This window comes from Bubalus kerabau, chromosome X (genome assembly GCF_029407905.1).
Source record: "Bubalus kerabau isolate K-KA32 ecotype Philippines breed swamp buffalo chromosome X, PCC_UOA_SB_1v2, whole genome shotgun sequence".
Lineage (NCBI taxonomy): Eukaryota > Metazoa > Chordata > Mammalia > Artiodactyla > Bovidae > Bubalus > Bubalus kerabau.
Genome location: NC_073647.1, coordinates 122,570,802 through 122,585,828, shown reverse-complemented (window position 1 = coordinate 122,585,828; position 15,027 = coordinate 122,570,802). Strand labels below are relative to the sequence as shown.

Sequence of the window (15,027 nt, the reverse complement as noted above, 5' to 3'; positions counted from 1 at the left end):
ACAGAACGGGAGAAAATATTTACAAATAATGTGACCAACAAGGGCTTAATTTCCAAAATATACAAGCAGCTCTTACAACTTGACAAACCCAATCAAAAAATGGGCAGAAGACCTAAATAGATATTTCTCCAAAAAAGAAATACAGATGGCCAAAAGGTCCATGAAAAGATGTTCAACATTGTTAATTATTCGAAAAATGCCAATCAAAACTACAATGAAATTTCACCTCACACCAATCAGAAGGGCCATCATTAAGCAGTCTACAAATAAATGCTGGAGAGGGTGTGGAGAAAAGGGAACACTCCTACACTGTTGATGGCAATGTAAGTTGGTGTGGTTACTGTGGAAAACAGTATGAATGTTTCTCAGAAACTAAAAATGGAATTACTATATGATCCATCAATCCTACTCTTGGGCAAAGAGTAGGATTGCTGGATCCTACATCCAGACACAACTGTAATTCAAAAGATACATGCACCCCTATGTTCACAGCAGCAGTCTTCACAATAGCCAAGTCATGGAAACAATCTAAATGTCCATCAATATATACAATGGAATACTATTCAGCCACAAACAAGGAATAATGCCATTTGCAGCAACATGGATATAACTAGAGATTATCATACTAAGTGAAATCAGTCAGAAAGATAAACACCATAAATCACTTATATGTGGAATCTAAAATATGACACAAATGAAACTATCTATGAAACAGAATCAGGGACATAGATAATAGGCTGCTGGTTGCAAAGAGGGAGGGGGTGCAAGAGGATTGGATTGGGAGTTTGGCATTAGTAGATGCAAACTGGTATATATATAATGGATAAATAACAAGGTCTTACTATATAGCAAAGGGAACTATATTCAATATCCTGTGATAAACCGTAAGGGAAATAAATATGAAAAAGAATGTGTGTGTGTATATATATAACTGCATCACTTTGCTGTACAATAGTAATTAATGCAACATTGTAATTCAACCATAGTTCAATAAAAAATAAAGAAATGATTAAAATGCATAAACTTATAGTTCCCAGTAAAGCAAGTCCTCCTCTTTTATTTATTTCTGTTTTTACCCATAGGAAAACAATGACTTTCATGCTGTTTTGGTTAATTAGAAAGAACAGAACAGACATCCAGATGTTAATCCCTTAGCTAGTCTCTTTTACACATCTTTCTTTGGTCTGGATATGAAGTCTGCATCAGAAACCCACGTCAGCTTGTATTAAATAAATGGTCTCATTTTATTTATATTTAACCATTTGGTAAATGAAATAAAGCCATTAGGAGAGATAATAGACCTCAGATTTTAAAATAAATGTTAGGATGAGATAAATATCTCTGCTTTTCCATGACATTTATCTGGCAGCAGGAACCTATTAGACTGTCATGATGTTCTATTCCTTTGACTTATTGCCAGGCTCCCTTTTATAGAAGGCCAATCTTTCAGATGCTTTTATACTCATCATTTATACGTACTTACCTATTTATCTTTTCTGCATTCACTAGTATTCTATATCTGAGTTCCATTTTTGTATGTCTAATATGAAACTCAAAGTCCAAATGCACAAAGTTCTTGACAGGAAAAAAGGCTTAATGTCCCCATCTGAATAAAAACCAACTTTACCGAAGATTCAGTTATGTGGAGGGTCTAACTGTGAATTTCAAGTGATCACATGTGAGCCACTTACCTGCATGTTCAATAGAAAGACAGTATTGATGATTTTATAGACATCTTAATTGAAAAAGAAAACAGGACTTCCCTGGTGGATGACTGGCAAAGAATTGGCCTGCAAATGCAAGAGACACAGGTTTGATCCCTGATCCAGGAAGATTCCACATGCCTCAGAGCAGCTAGGCCTGTGTGCCACAACTACAGAGAATGTGGTCTTCTGCTCAAGAGCAGCAACTGTGGAAGCCTGCACACACTATAGCCCGTGCTCCACAACAAGAGAAGCCACTGCAATGAGAAGCCTGTGCACAGCAATGAGAGAGTAGCCCCTGCTTGCCGCAACTAGAGAAACCCCACACAGAGCAACATCCAGCAAAAATAAATAAATCTATAGAAAATTTATATAACTAAATTTAATTTAAAGCTTACATAAATAAAATTTATATAAATAAATTTAATATAACCTCTTAGCCACCAGGGAAGCCCATAATAAATTTATAGAAAATATAAATAAATTTATAGATAAAAGAAAGAAAAGACTGAATATACTGATTTCTTAAGTTTGTCTTGTACAACTTCCAGCCATTAATAAACTACATTTCTCTATCAATCTTTCCAGAAGCAGCTCAAATAACCAACACGCCAAAGATATCTTGCAGGTTTTCTCTTCAAAATTGTGAGACAGTGATAAAGGATAGAGAAATTATTGAAAGCTTCCATTGTGTTTAAGAAACTGAAAACCAGAGTCAAATATCCACCTCATGTAGTACATGCCTATGCTGTCTTTGCAGAAGACATGCTCACCTGTATGGCTTTATGTCACATGCTTTTAATTTCCTGCCTACTCTTACCACTGTAGAACCAGAAAAACCTAGAAGAAGATTGATTTTATTCTGTATCATGCATTAACAACAAAATTTGTCAACTTGAATCTTTATTATCGGTGATCACATTAAAGCTGAAAAACACAGCATGATTTCTCTTTTCACCTTAGAAGCTGAATTTGTCACACTAAAAAAAGAAAATTATTTAGGCTTGTAAATGGAACACATTTGATTTAGGAATCATTGAGAAAGAATAAGCAAACCCTCTCCACCCCGTCCATGATTCTTTTGTAAGGAGAACCAGTTTAGAAAAAGAGAAAGGGTAGATGGTAAGCAGGCAATGGGAATTCATTGCTTGAAACAACTACATGCAGAAAAATGATGACTTTAGACAAAGGCTAACATTTATTCAGTGTTAGACAACAAGTTATACCCTTTATAATTATCACCCTAAACATTCTGTGAGAAAGATTCTATTATCATTACCAACTTACAGATGAGAGAATTGAGGTTCAGAGAGGTTAAATAACTTCCCCAAGGCCACATGGTTAGATCTGGTGAAGAATTTGACATTAGGTCTCAATTAAACACCTCCACTAAATCACTGCTCGAGAGCTGTTCTCAGTCAATTCTTGTTCTCAATGATTCCCTCAAACATGCCTCCACAACTGTTTCAAACATTTTCCTTGCTCCTCTCCCTATATACCCAGCTTTTCTAAACAATCATGGCAAAGTACTTCAAATGATCAAAAACACAAATCAGTCCGGCCATCTTTCTTTTGCAAATGACAGTCACCCCCTTGAGCAAAAGCAGAAAAGTACTGAGCCTTATAACTGAAGAGTTCTTCAGCAAAGGCCATGTGCAGGCATGCCAACAATGTTATCAGGTCACACTTTTCATCTGTTACTCAGTTCTGCTTTCCACTGTGTGGCCTGATCCTCAGCTTGCCTTCTCCTTGCCATCATAGGATGGCCACCAGAAACTGTATGTTTAATCCTTTCAGTTTAGCAACCCCAGCTTTCCCAATGTTTCTAGCCAAGAAAGCTCAGAATTACTTCTCCTAGGGCAGGCCTGGGATATATGCTTCCCCTTGGGGACATGGAAATGGTTTAGCTCCTCTCAGATCACATGTTATGGGAATGGGGGATGGTTGTCTTTTAAAAGAAACTCAAGATATTACTGATAGGATGTAATGGAAGCTGGGTTAGCAAGCACAACAGACCTCATTCTGAAGTCTAGCCACACGCCTCTTTCTGTATCATCACTATCTGATTGCATTTTCAAAGCTGACCTCCATCAGCCTCCTTTAGCCAGTCTTCCTGAAATTTGAGTGCATCTTCAGGACTTCAGTACTGAAATTTTGTACACACACACACTCCCATAATGACTATCGAGTCATCCTTGGCAGCTTCAAAACTGTATTAGCCACTCTCCTTTGCCTCCTACTCCATACCTATTCTACTACCTGTATCCTTTGGCTTGGTGTACAGCATCCCCACTGGCCCGATTGTCCAGAGCAGAAAACAGCCATAATCTTTGACTCTTATCCTATATTACTCCCATTTCTAGTCTTCATCAAACCCTGTAAATCCCATCTGCTTAATATCTCGAGTCCTTCTAAGTCCGTCCATCTTTCCTGCCATAGACCTAGCTCAGATTTCCTCATTTCTTGATTATTTTACTTATCATCCCAATACATCTTACTCCTTTCAAGCGTATTTTCCAGTTTTCCAGAAAAATAAGCTTTCTAAATCATATACGATTCTCTCTCTCCTCTTTAAAACTGTGCAGTAACTTCCTGTTTTATGACTGCCAGAGGTCTCAGTTTCCTCATTGTTAAAGCAACGGATTAAATTAATTATCTCTTGGATCCTTCCAGTGCCATAATTCTTTTCATCTTTGCTAACCTAAAGCAGTTATCTTTCTTTGGCCATCTGGTAATGGGTTTTTCTGCCTTGTGGATTATGGGCTAAGATCCAGGTTCTTTCTGCATATCACTCCTTATTGTACCTCATAGGAACACAGGGTCAAGCTATCTTCAGAAGTAATCTCACACTGAGAACAGTTGGAAAAGTGTGAGCATTGACATTTCAGAGTCATAATCAATTATCAATTATTTGAGACATATCTGATCCTTTAACTATGTCTTGCTGCTGCTGCTGCTAAGTCACTTCAGTCATGTCCAACTCTGTGTGACCCCATAGACAGCAGCCCACCAGGCTCCCCTATCCCTGGGATTCTCCAGGCAAGAACACTGGAGTGGGTTTCCATTTCTTTCTCCAATGCATGAAAGTGAAAAGTGAAAGGGAAGTCGCTCAGTCATGTCCGACTCTTCATGACCCCATGGACTGCAGCCTACCAGGCTCCTCCGTCCATGGGATTTTCCAGGCAAGAGTACTGGAGTGGGGTGCCATCGCCTTCTCATTCATGCAAATATCTAGAGAGTGACCGTATCAGAGAATAAACTGTATTTCTGATATTGAAACTTCTTCCAACAATGAGAACTATAGATGTAGAAATATTGCTTTATCATAAGATGAAAAGCAGGAGTATTAGTGCATTATTCATTACTACATTATTATTTGACAGCTGTTGAGCTATAGTGCCATAGAGATCCTCAACCACTCCTTTCCTCTTAATATCCTGAATACTGGAGAAAACCTTGGAAATGACTACATGTAGGAAGCTGTTATAATATTCAAGCTAAAGGATTTACTCTAACCAAATGAACACTTCCATCTGCACTTGTTGACTTAAGATAATGACACAGATTCATCAATTTAAAATAGAGGCAAATATTTACTGTACACCTGGGACCAACACAATACTGTAAATCAACTATACTCCCATATAAAATAAAAATAAACAAAATAGAGGCATATCGGTTTTAGCACTGTCATACAACAATGATTTACTATAGTACATTCAAATCTTATATCCATACACACACATTATAGTACCCATAGAAAAATAGTAAATATATCTTTCTCACATCCAATACAGTAGGGTGTGAATTATTATCTGCTCTTGGTCAACGTGACTGATCAAACTGGGCTGCCCCTCCTTCAGATGGAGTGATGGGCACCAGTTCATTTACTTACTGACCCGGTGTCTGATTCTGCCATGATTATGTTTGGCTTATAATGGCTAAAAAAAGCTTCACATTGATAATACTGGAAGTAGAGATTAATACTGGAGGTATAGAAAGAGAGACAAGAATCAAATCGTATGTCAAAAATGCACATTTTTATGGCTGCCTGTGCAGAGGAGCACAATCAGGAAACTGGTCATCAAAGCACACAGCAAAGACCAGCCATCAGTTAGGGACTGGTGGAAGTTTTCAATATTCTGAAGGGTATTACAGACATCAATAAATATCTGTTAAGCAAATATTGTGTGTCACACCATTAATCCAGATGCTGGGGATAAAACAGGCAACAAGAGAGACAAAAATTCCTGTCCTCATGGGGATTACATTCTAGTGCAGGCAGACAGAAAAGAAAAGAAAGTATATAGTTTCTAGACACTAATGATTGGGGGAAGGGTTGTAACTTAAAATAACAAGTCAGGGAGAGACCTATTCACTGAGAGAGATGTGAAGGGGCAAATCCATGAGCATTTCATTTGAAGAGTATACCAGGAAGGGGAAACTTCAAAGGAAACTTTTTAAGTTAAGGCTATAACTAATATGTTTGAGGAACATCAAGGCAGCCAGTGTAGCTGGAACTGAAGGAGCAAGAAAAGGAAAAAGAGGAGAAGTCAGGGAAATGATGAGGGTGAGATGCCTGTGAGCCTTTTAGGCCATCAAATGCACAATTTTACTTTCAAGGACCTTGTGAAACACTGACATCATCAGTTAGATGATATGGCCTACATCGTTCTAGCTGCTATTTTGAGAACAGCCTATAGAGGACAGAAAGAGTAGAAGCAGGAGAAATTTCCAATAAGGTTGCTGAGCTAAAAAAAAAAAATCAGAGACGTGGTATCTGGTTTGGACTTATGGAGGCAGGCTTGAGGTCCCAGCTGAGCTGTCCTAGGTGGCTACTGTTGGTGTATTATGGGAGAACGGAGAACCAGTAAGGCAGCCACATTATGCTGCTTGGCTCTTGGAGGCCAGAAGATGCATATCTGAACAAACCACTTGACCTGACGGTGGAGACAAGATCGCAGAGTATAAGGATGTGAGCTCAGTCTGTCTCATGGAAACATCATTAAAATCACTAACTGCTGAACAACCATCAATTAAAAAGAAATGCTGAAACCTACCAAACAAAGACATCCTCCAAAGACAAAGAAGAAGCCACAATGAGAAGGTAGGAGGGGTGCTGCTGTGATAAAATCATGTGGAAACTAAACAATATGCTAAGAAACCACCAGTGGATCACTGAAGAGATAAAAAACATCTAGAGACAAATGAAAAGGAAAGCATGACAATCTAAATACTAAGGGTTGCAGTAAAAGCACTTCTAAGAGGCAAGTTTATATAGCAACATGATCTGATCTGAATCTTACCTCAGTAAATAAGAAAAATATCAAATAAACAACCTAACCTTACACTTGAGGCAACTAGAAAAAGAACAAACAAAACCCAAAGTTAGAAGAGATCATAAAGATTGGAGCAGAAATACATGAAAGAGAGACATAGAAAAAAGAAAAGCTCAGTGAAACTGAAAGCCTTTTCTGCATCTTTGAAAAGATAAACAAAATGGATAAACCTTAGCCAGATTCATCAAGGGAAAAAAGGAAAAGGGCTCAAATCAATAAATTTAGAAATGAAAATGGAGAAGTTATGATGGATACGAGAGCAATACAAGGGATCATAAGATGCCACAAGCAACCATATGCCAATAAAAGGGACAACCTAGAAGAAATGAACAAATTCTTAGAAAGGTACAATCTCCCAAGACTGAACCAAGAAGAAATAAAAAATATGAACATACCAATCACAAATACTGAAATTGAAACTATGGTTTAAAAACTTCCAACGAATCAAAGAATTTGAAAAAGAATGGATACATATGTATGTATAACTGAATCACTTTCTGTATACTTGAAATTAATACGATATTATTAATCAACTATACACAGATATAAAATCTGTCTTTCCTAAAACCAAAATAAATAAATACATATATAGATATTAAAAAAAAAAACTTCCAATGAACCAAAGTCCAAGACCAGATGGCTTCACAGGCAAATTCTATCAAACATTTAGAGAAAAGTGAATACACATCCTTCTGAAACTATTCCAAAAAACTGACGAGGAAGAAACACTCCCAAGCTCATTCTATAAGGCCACCATCACACTGATATCAAAACCAGACAAATATACAACCAAAAAAAAAAGTACAGGCTGATGAACGTAGACTCAATAATCCTCAACAAAAGACTAGCAAACTGGACTTCGCTGATGGTCCAGTGGTTAAGAATTCTCCTGCCAGTGCAGAGGACACAAGTTTGATCCCTGCTATGGGAAGATTCCACATGCTAGGGGGCAACTAAGCTCATGTGCCACAACTACCAGGGCCCGCACACCACAATTACTGAGCCTGCATGTGCCCTAGAGCCTGTGCTCTGCAGCAAGAGAAGCCACTGCAATGAGAAGCCCACGTACCGCAATGAACAGTAGCCCCTGCTCACTGCAACTAGAGAAAGCCTGCAGGCAGCAACTAAGACCCAGTACAGCCAAAAACAAATAAAATTTAAAAACAAAAGGAAAAAAAAAAGACTAGCAAACCAAATCCAACAATACATTAAAAGGATCATACACCACGAACAAGTGGGATTTATCCCAGAGATGCAAGGATTTTTCAATATATGCAAATCAGTGATATACCACATTAACAAACTGAAGAATAAAAACCATATGATCATCTAAATAGATGCATAAAGAGCTTTTGACAAAATTCAACCCTCATTTATGATAAAAACTCTCCAGAAAATCAGCATAGAGGGAATACACCTCAACATAATAAAGGCCTACAGCTAACATCATACTCAACAATGAAAATCTGAAAACAATTCTTCTAAAATTACGAGCAGGCCAAGAATGTCCACTCTTGCCACTTCTATTCAACATAGTTTTGGAAGTCCTAGCCATGGCAATCAGAGAAGAAATAAGGGGAATCCAAAATGTAAAATAGGTAAAACTGTCACTGTTTGTAGATTGCAAGGATACTATACATTGAAAATCCTAAAGATGCTACCAGAAAACTATTAGAGCTCATCAATGAATTCAGTAAAGTTGAAGGATACAAAGTTAATACACAAAAAGCTGCTGCATTTCTATATACTAACGAGAGATCAGAAGGAGAAATTAAAGCAACAATCTCATTTACCATTGCATCAAATAGAATAAAATACCTAGGAATAAACCTAACCAGGGAGGCAAAAGACCTCTACTCTGAAAATAAGATGCTGATGAAAGAAATTGAAGATGACACAAACAGATGAAAAGATATACCACATTCTTGGATTGCAAGAATCAGTCTTGTCAAAATGAATATACTCATAAGACAATCTACAGAGTCAATGCAATCTTTATCAAATTACCAATGACATTTTTCACAGGACTGGAACAAAAATTTTACCATCTGTATGGGAACACAAAAGACCCCTTAATAGCCAAAGCAATCTTGAGAAAGAAAAACGGAGCTGGAGAAATCAGGCTCTATGACTTCTGTCTATACTACAAAGTTACACTCATCAAAACAGTATGGTACTGGCAGAAAAAAGAAATATAGAACAATAGAACAGAATAGAAAGCCCAGAAATAAACCCATGCAACTCTATGACAACAGAGGCAAGGCTATACAATGGAGAAAAGACAATCTCTTCAATAAATGGTGTAAGGAAAATGGTACAGCTACATGTAAAAAATGAAATTAGAACATTTTTTCATACCATATTCAAAAATAAACTCAAAATGGATTAAAGACCTAAATGTAAGACCAGATACTATAAAACTCTGAGGAAAACATAGGCAGAACACTGACATAAATTGCATCAACATTTTTCAATCTCCTAGAGCAACATACATTAAAACAAAACAAAAAACAAATGGCATCTAATTAAACTCAAAAGCTTTTGCACAGCAAAGGAAACTGTAAACACAATGAAAAGACAACCCACAGAATGGGAAAAAATATTTGCAAGTGATGTGACTGACAGGGGATTCATGTTCAAAATTTACAAACAGCTCATGCAGCTCAACATTAAAACACACACACACACACACACACACAAACAACCCAATCAAAAAATGGGCAAAAGACCTAAATACACATTTCTCCAAAGACATAAGATAGCCAAAAAGCACATGAAAAGATGCTCAACATCACTGATTATCAGAGAAATGCAAATCAAAACTATAGTGAGGTATTATCTCACACCAATCAGAATGGCCATCATCAAAAAGTCTATGAACAAATTCTGGAGAGGGTGTGGAGAAAGGGGGACCCTCCTACACTGTTGGCAGGAATGTAAATTGGTTCAGCCACTATGAAGAAGAGCATGGAGGTTCCTTAAAAAACTATAAGCAGAGCTACCATATGATCCAGCAATCTCACTCCTGGGCATATATCCAGAAAAAAAAACATGATTTGAAAGGATACAGTCACTCCTATGTTAACTATAGTGTGGTTTATAATAGCCAACACATAAAAGCAATCTAAATGTCCACTGACAGATGAATGGATAAAGAAGATGTTGTACGTATTTGCCATAGAATATTACTCAGCCATAAAAATGAATGAAGTAATGCCATTTGCAGCAACATGGATGGACCTGGAGATTACCATATATGGCTTCCCATGTGGCATGGGAGTCATAAGAGACATGGGTTTGATCCCTGGGTTGGGAAGATCCCCTGGAGAAGAGCATGGCAACCCATTCCAGTATTCTTGCCTAGAGAATCCCATGGATAAATAAGCCTGGCGAGCAACAGTCCAGGGGGTCTCAAAGAGTCGGACGTGACTGAAGCAACTTAGCAAGCATATCGCATGCATGTGCACGCACACGCGCGCACTCTCTCTCTCTCTCTCTCTCTATATATATATATCTGAATCACTTTGCTGTACACCTGAAACCAATATATTGTAAATCATATTCAAGTACAGTGTAAAATTTTTTAAAAAATCAGAGATGCATCTCCAAAGAAAATGTGCTATAAGAACTGGACATTGCACTGATTCAATTATCAAAACCATTTCTAGGATGCACACTTTGAGCAAAACTTTGGAAAACTCTGAAAGTATTTTTCAGATGGTTTATCCCATAAAATGTACTAAACTTATGTGTTGAGGCTTGACAGTTACACAATGACTTTTTGTTTTCATAGTCACCCTTAGAAAGCAAGGATTTGTATTAGAGGAACCCTTTAACATTTTTCCTGATAGCTTTGCATAATTTTTACGTGAGTTCCTTGATAAACCCACTAAAACTATTTTCTGTCCATAGTTTTGCATAATCTGCCTACTAAGGAAATACTGAGGAAGAGCTCAGAACTGAGCAATTCAGCAAGATCACAGAAACCACGTGTAGGGAGCTGCCTGTCAGCAAATGCTACTAGAGATTCTATAAGTATCAGGAAAAATCTTGCAGGTAAGGGTGAAATAAATGGCTTTGGCTGGTTTGTATAGGCTGCATATTTCTTGCAGAGTCATTGATACTTCTAAAGAGTTCAAGTAGAATAATTATTTTGGAATACTGTCTTTTCTGAGCGCCTAGGATTCTGATGGAGCTGTGGTCATCTGAAGGCTCAACTAGGCTGTATATCCAAGGTGGTTCATTCACATAACTGTCGGTTGATGCTCTCAGTTGGGGTGTTGATCCAAGCACCTACAAATGGCCTCTCCATGTTGTCTTGCACTTACTTACAAAATGGCAGCTTCACTTAGATTCTTACAAGGCGGCTCAATGCTCCAAATAGGAGCATGCCAGCATGTAACATGGAAGCTGAATCTTTTTTATTACCTAGCCTAGTATGGCATGCTGTGTCATTTTGATCACATTCCATTGGTTACAAGTAAATCATAAGCCCACTCAGATTCAAGAGAAGGGGTACATACCTTACCTCCTGATGAGAGGAGTGTCAAGGTCATGTTGCAGGGAAGCATGTGGCAGAGCAGATATTGCTGGGGCCATATTTGGAAAATATAACCTGCTACACAGGGCTAGTTATTAAAAATAGAATGTGTGAAGTCACTGAATTCAAGGTAAAGTATAGAGGTCACCAGACTTGGTGGAGAAACAAAGTATGGAGGCAGAAACTGCAAAATGTTTACATTCGCACATTCACAAGAGCAGAAGGATCCAGGAAAACAGTGGGAGTTTAATCAAGTCAAGATTCAATACAGGCTTCACTCTGCCTGCTACACCCCAGCTGACTTTGTCAATGGTGCTCTTATGGCAATTCATTCATCCTTTCACAAACTTCTGGTGAGTGCGTACTACATGTGCCAGGGAGTAGTCCAGGTTCTTTGCACAGATGAGTAAGCAAATATAGCAACAAGCCCTACCCTTGTGGATGGTGTATTCTAATGAATTCATATTAATAAAAAATAAACAACACTATTTGCAAATTAAGTAAATCACCATTAGAGGCAAAGCCGCACATGGTCTAACTAGCTAACTCTGCCCTAAAGAATATTCTAGGCTAAGTTTTGCCAGGTAATTGTCCAACAGCCACAAGTGGTGAGGTCTTTGGGAAAGAGGTTTACAGGTAAAAGGGTTCATCTGTCCTGTGAGTTTAAGAGGGCTACTGGATACCACCCATCTCGTGCTTCTCCCAAACTGTTAGGGGAAGCACACTGACTGAAACCGCCCACCCTGGCCAGGCACCATAGTAACCATTTGCATGAGTTGTTTTATGACAGGAGGTCCTGGTAAGGAACACGGAACTAATAAGCCACCATCAACCGGGAGAGTTCAGGAAAGGTCAAAAAGTGACACCATGTGTCCAACCACCTCCCAGAATCCTTCTCGCTGGTATCCCTCTGGGCTAAACAAGGTGTGCACCACCAAGAAGGACTCTGAGTCAGAATGACTAGCTAAAGATAACCCGGAAACTAATCCCATCGCCATAAAACCTGAGACTGGAAGCCACGTGCCAGAGCAGTTCTCCTCGTTTCCCTTACCCTACTGCTCTCTGCCCAGGCGACTCTTCCCAATAGTCTCTTGCTTTGTCAGCACATGTGTCTCCTCGAACAATTCATATCCAAGTGTAAGACAAGAGCCCACTTTTGGGCCCTGGAAGGGGTTCTCCCTTCCTGCATTAAAACCAGACTGTTTCTCAATCATCTGATGGCCTTTGTTCTACTTGGGGGTATCACTGTCCAAAAGAAACTCCTTGGAACCCTAATACTTCACCCTACCCTGTACACATGTACTCATGTAGCTGTGGAGTTCCATAAAGACACCATGTATTTCCTGGTGTGATTTTCCAGTTGAATAAGGCAGACAACAATGTGTCAGCTCTGAGACCAGCCCTACAGAAGTCCTGCTTGTTCCCCCTCGAATCTTGTTCCTCTGCCATCACAAGGCAGGCATGCCGGGGCTGAAGCACTGAGGATGAGAGACATGGACCAGAGCCTAGTCGACCCAGTCTCCCCAAGCAACAGTCAGCCCACTCCCAGAACCTCGCCACAATCCCAGGCCCATGAGCAATCCACTTATTGTCCTATGTCACAAGATTTTGTGGTTGCTTGTAATGCAGCATTTGGGGGCAAGGCAGGGCACAAGGGTGGCAGGGGGACACAACTGGTAAAAAAGCAGAGCTCCTTCTCTTGGATACCTGCTTCCAGTATTATTTTGAAAGTAATCAGCCCATGTCCCTGTCATTGCTCTTGGCACTACCTTGGTGCTGGGCAGTGTGGAAGGATAATCAGTCAGAATTAACCGAGTTGCCTGGAGATTCATGACAAGGGTGAGGGGGGGGATAAAGTGGAATATGGCTTCCTTTCTGCCTATGAAGGTTTGCATTTGATGTTACCGAGTCCAAGCTTGCTCTGCTTGTCACATGATACACCAATGAATCCAAGAGACGAGGTGTTGGGGTGAGGGAGAAACTTTAATTGGAGAGTCGGCAGCCCGAGAAGATGGCAGGCAAGTGCCTCAAAATAACCATCTTATGGGGTCTGGATGTCAGGTTCTTTTATAGGTCAGAGATGAGGGAAAGTGAGGAAGCAAAGTAAAAAGGCCATTAATCTTGCAAACATTTCCTAGCATGGCAAGTTTCAGGCAGGGGATGTGTTAATTTCTTTCTTACTGCCATTCACAGGTGGACAGGGTTCTGAACAAAGGCACTTTAACAGTCAGGCAAAGGGGCAGGATCCTCTGAGGCAAACCGTTCTGTATGATTATAATAACAAAAGCAACTAAAAGCAAGTCAAAGGAACAGTTCCAACATGGAGTCAGAATTGGCTTCCTCCCTGCAACAATGTCACAGAAGGCAATGGCACCCCACTCCAGTACTCTTGCCTGGAAAATCCCATGGACAGAGGAGCCTGGTGGGCTGCAGTCCATGGGGTCGCTAAGAGTCGGACAGGACTGAGCGACTTCACTTTCACTTTTCACTTTCATGCATTGGAGAAGGAAATGGCAACCCACTCCAGTGTTCTTGCCTGGAGAATCCCAGAGATGGGGGAGCCTTGTGGGCTGCTGTCTATGGGGTCACACAGAGTCGGACATGACTGAAGTGACTTAGCAGCTACAACAATGTCTCTGTGCTTAAAGGGGTAGAAATCACTCCTAAGGCCTACTACAGCTGATGGAGGAGGAAGAAGCCAGGAGAAGAAATCAAACATTCCAGTTGCTCCTTTGACACCCTTAGCCCAACAATGAACTCCCTGCCTACAAGCGGACTTAGCTTTTTATTATTATAATGAAAAATGAACCTGTTCTGGCACTCACAGGAGAATGGAGGCCATACCATCCATTCTTTGGATGTCAGTCCTGGCAATCATCTTGGCCAACTGAACTCCCTCCCCAGAGAATATCAAGCAAGGACAGAGCAGCAGGCTATTTCATCTCTGCTTCCAAAATCACTGTGACTATTAACACTTTTGAGGAAAAAAATTACCTCCAAGCAAAACTGGCCTTTCAAGTCAGTGGAGCAGTTGCTCTCCCCAGAGTGTCAGAAACTTTTCCATGAGTCACTTATTCTTTCGTGGCTTGCTCGGTCCCTATCAAAATGCAAATACCCCTGGGAAAGATGACCTCTTTGGCCTTCACTGGCCAACACTTTGGGAAAGGAAGAGTCATTTCAAAACAGCTGAGCAAAAGAAAGGCAATTCATTTGTGTCATTGTTCACTTTCTGTGTTTGCCACTGGACTGTAACCTCCCCAACATCTAGGACCATGTCTATTTTGTTTATCCATCTATTTTCAGGGTTTGAGACCCACAGGAGACACTGAAAATGTTGCAGAAACGACTTCTCAAGAAACCAAGCACCACACTCGGAGAGTTGGAGAACTCAGGTTTATTACGCCAGTGGGCTCAGAGGAGTTAACACTCCAAGCTCTGAGCCCCG

General features: G+C 39.7%; 1 protein-coding gene across 19 annotated transcripts in view; it reads right to left on the bottom strand.

Moving 5' to 3' along the window:
• Nucleotides 1–15,027, bottom strand: part of PRRG1 (proline rich and Gla domain 1) — a 466,522-nt gene that overhangs the window by 341,738 nt on the left and 109,757 nt on the right. The gene's annotated exons all lie outside the window — the stretch shown is intronic.